We start from the raw sequence: 13,146 nt of genomic DNA on the forward strand, positions 1-13,146 counted from the left end.
AAGACAATTTTTTCATTTCAAGCATTTCTAACACTGAAGCCTTAATTTTCTTTCTTGAAACATTCTTAAAATGTTTAAATGTCTGATTCACTGACACCGAACAGGACATGGACACGTAGGCAGAGATCTCCCCTGAGCTGTTCACCTGAGAGTCACTGCAGAAACATCTGCAGGTTAACTACCTTACTCAACACAATCTACACTGTTTCACTTCCTGCACTTAAAAAATACTCTCCTCACTGTCACACTGGGTTTGTAATTGTCTCCTTGTGCACACTCTGCAATTTTAAAGTCCAGGCCTCATCCCGTAAAGTGATAGTCTTTTTGTTTGGAGACAAACAGTGGTAAGGACCCCCCCCCCCAACATCCTGTACCAGACTCTTTAATTAACCTCTTCAATTATCTGTGGATATACCACACTGTGGAAATACACACCTAGACTCACTGTCACTAGGTTAAAAGCCTCCAGCTCACATCTTCAAAAGGGGACGGATCAACAGTATGGTATTATATTCATATTGTATATATATGGTATTATATTCATATTGTATGTATATGGTATTATATTCATATTGTATGTATATGGTATTATATTCATATTGTATGTATATGGTATTATATTCATATTGTATGTATATGGTATTATATTCATATTGTATGTATATGATATTATATTCATATTGTATGTATATGGTATTATATTCATATTGTATGTATATGGTATTATATTCATATTGTATGTATATCGTATTATATTCATATTGTATATATATCGTATTATATTCATATTGTATATATATCGTATTATATTCATATTGTATGTATATCGTATTATATTCATATTGTATATATATCGTATTATATTCATATTGTATGTATATCGTATTATATTCATATTGTATATATATCGTATTATATTCATATTGTATGTATATGGTATTATATTCATATTGTATGTATATCGTATTATATTCATATTGTATATATATCGTATTATATTCATATTGTATGTATATGGTATTATATTGTTTTATAAATCTTTGGTTGTAATGTTTTACAGTGTTTAATTTTTTTACACTCTTCCTTGCTATATACTGTATCTCTGTGTATACTGGAGTGATGTCCTGCTCAGGTCACATGACCAGAACACACTGAGTCATCACCACTAGTGATGGAACCCATTTTTTAGGCCTTCCTCTTTCTGCCCTTCCTCATTATATTTGCCCCCTCCTCAGGAGGCTGGAGTCCCCTGGAAGTCAATCAGTTGACCGCTGTGTCGTTTGCTTCCCGCAGTCGAGTAAATGAGGGTTGAACTTCCTGGGGGGGGGGGGGGGGGGGGGGCAAAAGTGAGTTGTGCACTGAGGACAGCCGATGGCAAAGTCTTCCTCCTCTGTTGAAGGATGGCCACTGCGACCCCACCCCGGGGTAGGTAGGCCTGGGTTTCAGCGATGCAGTTGTATCTTATTGTTGACCAATGACAGTCTGTGATTATCAGGACACATTTGACTTAAATCACGTAAAAATCAAACAGAGGAGACATGTCTCAGCTTCTGTGCTCAGACTGATCATAGATGGTCATCTTCTCCAGTAAATGAAGCATGTAAATGTAATATTCTAATTAGCATTTGAAAATGTAAACAGTTCATTTGGAGGAATATGTGATAATCGAGATGTACAGTAAATGAATACTTAATTGGGTTCCATTTGAAAAGAAAAGAACTACCCAATTGTTTACCCACTATTCTCATGCATTAGAGGGTAACAGTAATCAGAGAGAATAAAGACTTATTGTCTGCATGCTGTTTGAATTATTTTAGCTTTTTCTCATTGTTCTTGTTGTTCTCCATAATAAATGAGGTCAGATTAGTTGATAATGACAGCAGTTTATGGTTTGAACTAGATCATGTTTTCAGGGGACACCTGAACAAACCTTTCATCTAATCTGATTTCCATCAGAAAATAAAATCTGCTGCCAACCTGCTGTGGGAAACAAAAACCTGAGCGTTGGGTTTGTTGGCAAATGCAGACATGTCTGATAATAATCTGAACCAGAATGAAACTCATCTCCTGACGACAGGAGGAGAGGCATCGTGTTTCCTCAATGAAGATTTCAACCACTACTGAAGTGAGGTTGGAGGGGTAAGTCAGAAAGTGAGGGGCACAAGGGGTAGTAATAGGAGAGCAAAAGAGGACTGAAACTGACTGAAACACACAAATGAAAATGTGTGTTTCTGTCATGTGTGAAAACGGAACTCCCCAATTTAAATTCCCTAATTTGCTAATCTGCTAAACCGACCACTGGTCCACGCCACAAAAATCCTTCAACACATCTCAACTGTTTCTCGATGTTTTACATAAGAAGTTTGTTTGTTTAGAGTTTCAGCTAAAAGTAAAAATACATCTTTTTATTGTAAATATATTTATATTGTATTACTATAGTTCAACTTTGCTTTTATATTCATGTTAACAACCTATGTTTAGTTTTTCAAGTTCCAAAACAGTTCAGTGAACATTTTGTGGTTTCTATTGAATTAAATACAAGTTTTTTGATTGTTTTTTGTATATTTTGGTGCAACATGTCAATGAAGTAGGATATAGTGAAATATTAACTCTTCATATAGATGAAGTTGCGCGCGCGCGCGCACACACACACACACACACACACACACACACACACACACACACACACACACACACACACACACACACACACACACACACACACACACTGCTGAGTTTGCAGGTCATGATAAGGAGAAAGTAAATTCTTGTGGAATTTGGAGAGATGAAGGTTAACAACAAAGGTCCACCAGAGTAGTTCAGATGGATTACTAGATTGGGTGACAGGAAAACTGTGTGCTGGATTAGATTTTGAGGAGAGCTGTTCTACATCTGTTCAATCAAATCTGATAGGAAGGTAAACATGACTTCATTATATCCAGAGATCGATGTGTGATCACGGTGTGATTCAGTCAGCGGTTCACGAGGCTCTCGCTCACACTGTGACTCACACTGTGACTCACACTGTGACTCACAAATGAAGTGTGTGTCTCTGCTCTAATCCTGTTTGCTACTGATGCTGTTTGGCCTCTTCTGTATTGGATTAAACGGACCTCAGGGGAGCTACTGTGAACAAATGAAGCTTGAATTAAACAAATAGTAAATGCTTCAGTCTATTTTCCTCCAAGCTTCAGTTCTAATAATCCTGAATGTCTCTCGTTGCAAAAGGTTGAACAGGTCAACACTGACTTTTGTCTCCACTGAAAGTCTCTGAGTTTGACCCATCCATCCACCCCCACCACCTGCTTCCCATGATGTCCTCTCTGGTTCTTACCATCATCACTGTATATAATGTATGTTTGGATGATAATAAATTTACATAGAGTGATTGATACAAACTTTAGATTAATAATTTCGTCAGTGGGGTTGTACTGGTCACAGGAGACAGGTGTGGTTAGACATGATGACACGGGACTCCTACTGGGGGGTCTGTTCTACATATGGGAGGAAGGATGGAAAAAAGAAAATGGAATGAGAGAAGTGATGAAGATCCAGCACAAGTATTTACTGCCAACAAACATGAAGACAGTGAGAGGAGAAGCCAGAATCCCATCTGGACGACGGATGCTGCTGCTCAGGAGGAATCCAAACTCTTCTCAGCAAAAGCTTCAGGTCACGACCAAAACCAGTGGCAACCTGAGAAGACACCTTCAGTGTCAGTAACCAGAATGGTAAAAGATCCTCATCATGGACGGTGCAGAAGAAGAGGCTCTAATGCACCAGTTACTTCACACTACCCTGACTACTTTTTTAACAATTGTGGTAAGAACCCTAAAGAGGAAGGTGGAGCAGCTAACAATAGAAACGGGTGTCTGTCTTCCTGTTTCACTTCTATTTCACTTCTATTCTATTCCTGTTTTCACTACATGTGTTTTTTTTTATCTGTCAGTCATTAAAATTAATTTAGGGTTGGGGTTACCCTCCTCAGGTAGTCTGGTCGTCAGTCCGTCCACCTGGAGCATGTCCTCAGATGTTACGTAGTTTAGCCCTGATAAAGGTTGCACCTTTAATCAGGCTGATTATTTTGGACACGTTGAGTGATTTCAGTTCATCCACTACGTTCCCTGTGGTCACCAGTGTTCCTGTCTGTCTATGATGGACACTCTTAGCGGATGGGGGCTGATGGAGGGGGGGTCGTGCAGAGTGAACAGCAGTGGGCTGCCCTGAGGTGCTGTGATCACCAGCCTGTGAAGGTGCACACATGCTTTCTGCAACAAATCCACCTGTGGCTTTTTGGATGAGATGGTTCTCCTGGAGGAGCCGCAGACCTGAGGACCAACCGCAAGGTTTCTCCTGGTGGATCGTTTGACTGAGTTCCTGTTTGGATTCCTGTTTTGAACTTTCCTCATTCATTCATTGTTGTTTGTGGTTTAAACTCTTTCCTGCCTCTGGTTATGTCTGCCTCTGGGTCTTGTAGTTCGAAATGAACCTCATGAACACGTCGAGTCGTTTTTACCCTTCATCCCTAAAGAACATCCAGATCAGTTCCTCCTTTGTCTTTTGTTTTTGCTGTTCATCTGCAGACATACAAACACTGGGGGAGACCACACTACAATGAACTGAGCCATGTACACAGATATAAAGGTAGTCCTCAACTTATGAACATTCCACTTACGAACATTTGCATCTCTGATGACAACTCTGACTCTGACCCACAATAACTCCTCCCCCTCTGCCTTCACTCTAAAGGAAAGCTACATGCTACATGCTACATGCTAAAGTACCTTACAGTGCATCGTCAGCATCAACAGCTGACTCTGACTGTTGTTGTTGGATGATCTTAAAAACTGGTGGAGAGTTTCTTGAAGTGTTTTCTCCTCAAGGATTAAATTATAAGGAGCAAAAGTTTACCGTAAACTAATCTGGATTAAAACAAGCACGTGAATCAAGAGTGATGCTTAACGGTAGATATTGGAACTATGTATTTCTTTTTTTTTCCTTGACAACCGACGTATAATCAAGAATTATACTTCATGATGTGTTGTTTTGATGTTTTTTGTTTCTGCTCAGTCTTACAGAAAATTAAGTTCATAATTAGAGTATTAATGACATTTAAATGACCTGAAATGAAGATTATATATTTAAATATAATAACTAACAACTCACGGACAGTTCAGCTTAAGAACAGCCTCTAGGAACCAATTGCGTTTGTAGGTTGAGGACCACCTGCAGTGGAGCACCGACCTACACATCAATCCAAATGATTGATTTAATTTTTAATGATTTTTATTATTTTTGACAATCATTCATCGTCATTACAGAAATAAATCTGCTCCTACGACAGACCTAACACCTTCCTGCCAACACTTCTGGAAAGACAGGAAAACTTTGAGCTTTGAGGGAGAGAGGATGAGGATGAGGATGAGGATGATGATGAGTGATGGATTAAGCCAAGGAGAAAACAGGAAGTGGCAGAGACTCTCTCTTTTAGCTGAGCTCATCCTGTTGAATTTGACTTCCTGTAGTTCAGCGTTCAAGAACATAACGGACTGCATTACTGCAGGAGAAGCTGATCAACAGACAGAACTGAAGGAGTCCCAGAGGTTCTGTCCATCCCTGAAGGTCAGCAGACAAACGTTGGACTGAACGACCAGCAGACCCTGAGGATCCCTGATCCCACAGCGTCTTCTTGGGCTCTGGATCAGTGTTTCCATCATTGGGGGAGGCCTTGGCAGAGTCTGCCCTTTTCTTTAATTAGTGACATTTATTATTCATCCAGTTCCACTGGAAAGAGTTCTCAGGAGAATAATAATCGTCTTCTATGAAAGTGGTGCCCAATAAAAGATGTCAGGTTCCACAGCCTTGATGCAAAGCAGCAGACTCACCCAGAATAAAAAGTTTGTTCCAGATTTTTAACTTCTGGACATCAAAGCCGATAAAAAGCAGTCAGTCCTGCTGTGATTTGGGCTTCCGTGTCATCGGCTGGTGCTGGTCCGATGTGGTTTCTGAAGTCCAGAGTCAACAGACCTTCTACCAGGAGGGCTCAGAACACTTCCTGCTTCCTCCTGCTGAGCAGTTGTCACCTGAATGGAACAAAAGCTGGTTGCCACGGTTACTGCGCTTGATTGGCCATCAAACTGTCCTGACCTGCACCCCCCCCAGAGAATCTCTGGAGTGTTGTCACAGGGGAGGTACGACACATAACCCAATGATGCAGAAGACCTGAAGGCCACGATCAACCTGTGTTTCGAGGACACCTCAGCAGCGCCACTCAGGTGTAACGGTCACCTGTACACCACACTGATCGTCGTGCAGTCAGTCATGCTCAAGTAGGCCCACATAATTATCCAGTGAATACAAATTAATCCTGACATTACTGTTTAAAATATCCTTTTGTAAAAAATTGATCTCATGTGATTTTCTAATTTCATGACACAAAAATTTGGGTTTTCATTATTTGTAAGCCATAATTCTCAAAATTTCAAGAAATGAAGGCTTGAAATATTTCACTCGATGTTTACTGAATCTATATAATATAAATGAGTCAAAAATTATTCAACTTTGTCCTTATATTCTGATTTCTCTGGATGTACTTGTAGACTTCATGATCTTTAGCATCACATCATGACATCGATGGTGACACCATAAAATTTTGGACGGATTTTGAACTTGAAAGGTGGGCAGGGAGGGAGGGGAAAGTCATTGGATGGTTTGAATCCATCATGCATTGATGGGGGGAGGGGGGGCAACATAAAGCTGCTGACTCGTGCTGGGGGTTGGATGATGTTATGAACGCTGAAGCTGTATCAGGGCAGGTCGTCCATCAGACTCACAACACATGGCTAAGCTAAAGGCTAGGCAGGCAGACAACCGGAGGCGATTTGAACCATCGCTTCCCTCCGTGATCATGGGCAGTGTCAACTCACTGCTGAACAAGATGGACGAGCGGGCCCCTCTAGAGAGCCAGCGGATCTACTGGGAGTGCAGCACGCTCATGCTAACAGAGACATGGCTGACCGACGCTATACCGGACGCTAACGTAGAACTGCGAGGTTTCACTGCGGTGAAAGCGGACAGAAACACAAAGGAATGTGGGAAAAGCAAAGGTGGGGGACTCATCATCTACACCAACAACCGCTGGTGTAACCCCGGCCATGTATCAGTGAAGGCGATTGTATGCTGCCTTAAGCTGGAGCTGCTAGCTGTTAGCATTCGGCCGTACTATTTACCCCGGGAGTTCAGTCACGTGATCTCCCTCTGTGTTTACATCCCTCCGTCGGCCAACGCAGCCGCTGCATGTGAGAAGAACATCAGTGTCGTTGCACGGCTGCAGACCAAACATCCTGAAGCCTTCGTGATTATTTCTGGAGACTTGAACCATGTCACCCTGGACACCGGCCTGGTTACCTTCCACCAGGTTGTTGACTGTACATCAATGTTAAAGAGGCGTACAGAGTCACCGCCCTGCCTCCACTGGGTAAGTCAGACCACAACCTGGTGTACGTCCAGACCCAGTACACCCCCCTGGTCCAAAGACAGGCAGTCTCTACACGGACCATCAGGACTCCTGAAGCAGAGGAGGCTCTCAGAGACTGCTACAACACCACGGACTGGGACGTACTGCTGGGGGGACATGGAGAGGACATCGATGGGATGACCCACTGTCTCACGGACTATATCAACTTCTGTGTAGATGTGGTCCCCCCCCCCCAAGACAGTTCAGTGCTATCCAAATAACAAGCCGTGGATAACAGACGACGTCAAGGATGTCCTCAACAGGAAAAAGAAGGCTTTCAGGACGAAGGATGAGGAGGAGATGACAGAAGCACAGAGAGAGGTCAGAGGTCAGGCGCTGCATAAAGGAGGCCAAGGACTCCTACAGGAGGAAGGTGGAGCAGCAGCTGAGCACCAACAGCATGAGGGACGTCTGGGAAGGTGTGAGGAACATCACTGGACACAAAGCCAGGACCAGAACAGAGGGGGAGGGGTGCAGAGAGCCAACGACCTGAACGGCTTCTTCAATAGGTTCAACCAGGCCCCCCCCGCAGCACCCCCTATCACCCTTCACCCTCATGACCTCAGCAGCAGCTCACCAGCCTCAACCCCATCCCATGGCCTCCTTCCCCCCTCCACAGCAGCAAAGTGGCCCCTCTCCACCCCCCCCCAGTCCCCCACCCTCACCCCATTCAACCTCCCCCCACAGACTCCACACATCTGTAGGTACAAGGGAGCCCCCCACCATCCCTCTTCCCCCAGTCCCTCCTTCTGCTCCAAACCTACTGACCCCCCCTCTGCAGCAGTGGAGCTGTCCCCCTCAACCCCCCTTCCCACGAGCACTCCTCCTCCCCCCATCCCACCACCTATTCTACCTCCCTCAAGCCCACCTACACCTATCGTAGCAAGCCCTCCTCTCTACCACAGACACCCCCTTCCACCCCCCAGCTCCCACCACCATCACAGTCTCCTCCCATCTTCACGAGGGACCAGGTGAGAGGAGAACTCAGGAAGCTTCGGCCCCAAAAGAAGCAGGACCAGATGTGGTGAACCCCCGTCTACTCAAGACCTGCACCGCTGAACTCGGGGAGCCGCTACAACGGGTCTTCAACCTGAGCCTGCATCTCAGGAAGGTGCCCCCCCTCTGGAAGACATCGTGCATCGTTCCAGCTCCCAAAAAGAACGGGCCCAGCGAGCTGAACGAGTTCCGTCCGGTGGCGCTCACATCACATCTGATGAAGACTCTGGAGCGGCTCTTCCTCAGTCTCCTGAGGTGCAACATGCTGAGGACTCCCTACAGTTTGTCTACCGGGAAAAGGTGGGCGTGGACGACGCCATCCTCCACATGCTACAACGAGCCCACTCCCATCTGGACAAGGACAGCGGCACTGTGAGGATCCTTTTTCTGGATTTTTCAAGTGCCTTTAACATCATCCAGCCCTGTATCCTACAGGACAAACTCCTACAACTGCAAGTGGACCCCGGCCTGGTTGCTTGGATCCAAGACTACTTCACCAACAGACCACAGTTCGTCAGGCTAAAGGACGCCACGTCTGATACTGTGGTCGCTGCATCGGTGCTCCACAGGGGACTGTCTTGTCCCCAATCCTCTTCTCCCTGTACACGGTGGACTTCTGCTACAACTCAGAACTGTGTCTTCATCCAGAAGTACGCAGACGACACAGCTATCGTGGGATGTATCAGGGACAATGAGGAGGGGGAATATAGATGCCTGGTGAAGGACTTTGTTGACTGGTGTCACAGCAACAGTCTGCAGCTCAACACCTCCAGAACTAAAGAGCTGGTCATTGACTTCAGGAGGGACAGACCCCAACCCAGACCAGTTCTGATAGGAACGGAGGAGGTGGAGGTTGTGCAGACCTATAAATATCCTGGGCTGTGGCTGGACAACAAGCTGGACTGGACCAGCAACACGAGGCAGCTGGACCAGAACGCTCAGACAGGATGTACTTTCTGAGGAGGTTGAGGGCATTCAACGTCTGCAGGAAGCTCCTGTGGATGTTCTATCAGTCTGTGGTCGCCAGCATCGCTGTGGTTTGTTGGGGAGGGAGCGTGACCAAGGCGGATCTCTCCAGGCTGGAGAAGCTGATCAGGAGGACCAGCTCGGTGGTCGGGATGAAGTTGGACCCTCTGGACAAACTGCTGGACATCATGGACAATGTCAGCCACCCTCTGCACACCGTTACCAACAACCAGAGGAGCCTGAGCAGCCAGAGGCTGAACCCCCCCAACATGCAGGACCAACAGACTGAAGAACTCCTTCATCCCCCGACCCATTAAACTGCTCAACTCCTCTCTGGGGGAGATGAAGAAGAAGTAAGTCCACAGGAGACCTGAGGGACGACACAGACAATACAGGAAAACAATACAAACACTAGAGACACTCACTATAGCCATACGTAACCAGGAGCGTTCATTTTTATTTCTATACCTATTTATGATTTTCTATTCATGTGTTCTTGATGGGTTATTTATTACTCTTTTTGGTGTTGTACTACTTTCTATGTGCTGGTGCTTTCTGTGTATTTTTATGTGTTTTATGTACTCACTGTGCTGTGTGTGTGTGTGTGTGTGTGTGTGTGTGTGTGTGTGTGTGTGTTTGTGATGGAGAAATTAATTTCCATGACGGAACCTCAAGGGATAAATAAAGTTATACTCTACTCTACATGACTGGGTTTCTTTTTCTCCATCCTCTACAAGAAATGGAAGGAAAATCAAGTTGGGCCATGGATGAGTGTGTGTGTGTGTGTGTGTGTGTGTGTGTGTGTGTGTGTGTGTGTGTGTGTGTGTGTGTGTGTGTGTTTGAATCCTCACTGTCTCTCTGCCACTTCACTCCTCTCATCTCATTTATTCATTTAGCTCTCTCCATCCTGTTCTTTGAATTTCCTCCCCAGCCTCTCATGCATTTCCTCTCTGGCTGTCATTTCTCACTTTGCTGTGCTGTGATAATGACGCTGCCTCCAAATGCTGTCTCTGAATAACCGCCTTTATGACAACCAGAAACCATCTGCACTCTGCAGACTACAGACTATTTGAAAGCTCTAATATGAGGCATAAAAATGCAGAGCGAAAGCATTTCAGCACCACATCTCCATAATGTGACTCATAATTTAACAATCAGTCAGAAATAAGGGCTGATATATCACCTCATCTGTTTAGGGTCATGACCAGACCTACAAGAACAAGATTCAGGCTGTGCAGGACTCCATTGTTCATTCAATGTACTATAAAACGATTTAGAAGGATTGAATTCTGTTTGTGTCAAAGCATCTTAAAATGACGCCTCTATGCTGATGACACCCCGCTCACCGGTGATGTAATTGTCAGTGTTTGTGTATTCGTCCGTCAAATGTCTTCACAACATTTGCAAATATAAAGATAGAAAGACTCGGACAGCAAAGGGGATGAAAATGAGATGATGACCTTGAATTTGAGAAAACTAGGTCAAGGTCAAATTTTCCCTGTTAGACATTTTAGGTACACATCTCTGAAACCTGACCAGATATAATCACAAAAAAAAGCAATATTTTCAGGAAGCCAGAGGTACAAAAATGTGTAGGTCAGGGTAAAATGCTGAATTCAGGGGTGTCGGGGGATATTACAGTCTCTGACTGTCATGTTTGTGTTTTTATGAGGCTCCTTAGAGTTTGGTTTACAATTTCACACCAGTGTGATCAACTGATTGATCAAGTGTCGATTGGTTGGTGATCAGTTTGACGTCCTGCAGTTCTCAGTCCCTCATCATCCCCTCATCCCTTTCTGTGTGTTTTAATTACATTAATCCTCTTTTAGTGGTATTCTAGTCTTGGTGGGATTTTGATTGCAGCTAGTAAAAATAAAATTAATGTGATGTAAACCAACCTTGTGATTTTCTTCATTCTCAGTAATTCATTTGTAATGTATGTCCAGTGATTGTCTGTTTGGGGTTTGAGCAGTCACAGCCTCACGCACTGAGCTCGGCTCATCCGTCACCACCTCCCGTCTGTAGTCAGTGTGTTGAGAGAAACACAAACCAGAGCGTCTTTAGCAAGACACTAAAATCTGATGAGCTCAAAAGTTCCATCACATGGAGGACACTCTGTTGCTTTTTTGGAAAATACTACACTCTAGCAAACAACATCCCCTGAAAACACACAAAAACATACCCACAGATAATCTGGCCTAACACCACCCCACTGCTGGGTGGAACAGCGTGAGTCAGTCACACCACCAGTTTGGACAAACGGCCTGAACAGCTCTGATGTCGCCTCAGCATCGACACAAATTTAGATTCCAAACAGTGTCGGCCTAAAGCCTTGGTGTCCTGACCGAACACGGGAATAGTCAAATATTGTTAGAAAATAATATGATCAACAGATCATTTCTTCTCTGCAACACTCAGATCGACAGTTGGGTGACCTCAGAGGAAGAAAACAGATTTAAGACCAAAGGAGGAACAGTGGATGAAGCCCAGTGGAGAGTCTGTCTGAGCTGCTCTGAATAACTAGACCTCAGTACCAGAGACACTGATCTGGGTACACACTAGTGACACACAAAACACTACCGACAGTACACTAGTGATGCAAACATTGTGATAGCTACACACGAGTGAAGAATACTCTCAGACTAACCACTAAGGGTGTGTGTCTGCACGTTCTGTCATCCAGAATGTGGTAAATCAAAAAGAGAAGAGAAAAAAACAGTGAAGTGGACTTGCTTTAGGGTAGTCGAGGATGCTTCCCTTCTCTTCCAAGACTGACAAGTTAGGGATAGGAGTTTGTCCCGACTCCTACAAGACTGGCAGAGGGAACCTAAAGCACGACAGACTAGCAGCAGGTCCAGTGTCAGAATACTTCATTAAGGTAAATCAGCCCAAAACAGGCAGACTAATCAGATGAGGGGCAAACAGGCAGACTAATCAGATGAGGGGCAGACAAACAGGCAGACTAATCAGATGAGGGGCAGACAAACTGGCAGACTAATCAGATGAGGGGCAGACAAACTGGCAGACTAATCAGATGAGGGGCAGACAAACTAATCAGATGAGGGCAGACAAACAGGCAGACTAATCAGATGAGGGGCAGACAAACAGGCAGACTAATCAGATGAGGGGCAGACAAACAGGCAGACTAATCAGATGAGGGGCAGACAAACAGGCAGACTAATCAGATGGGGGGCAGACAAACTAATCAGATGAGGGCAGACAAACAGGCATACTAATCAGATGAGGGGCAGACAAACTAATCAGATGAGGGCAGACAAACTAATCAGATGAGGGCAGACAAACAGGCAGAGTCCAGGAATCAAGCAGAATCAGAGACAGGAGTCGGGACTAATCCTGGTAAAACTAGTGATGGGTCCATCAACACTGATGGTCGAGCTCGTCAGCGGAACCCCGTGTCTGTGCGCGAATCACATTAAGAAAATCATGTGACCAGTACAGGAACTGTTTCCAACTGGCGCTGACGTGCCCAACTGTGATATTAGGAAGTGAAGCCCAGGCCCATCAGTCCTGTGTGTGAGCGGTTTCTCTACAGCTGGACAAGTTCCATCAAAACAGACCCAGTTTTAAAATGCTGGAAACAGTCAGTCAGTTTCATGTCACCACCGCTACATCGGCTGCAGCGGGTCACGGGGAGCAGGAGCCTATCC

This window comes from Antennarius striatus, chromosome 11 (genome assembly GCF_040054535.1).
Source record: "Antennarius striatus isolate MH-2024 chromosome 11, ASM4005453v1, whole genome shotgun sequence".
Lineage (NCBI taxonomy): Eukaryota > Metazoa > Chordata > Actinopteri > Lophiiformes > Antennariidae > Antennarius > Antennarius striatus.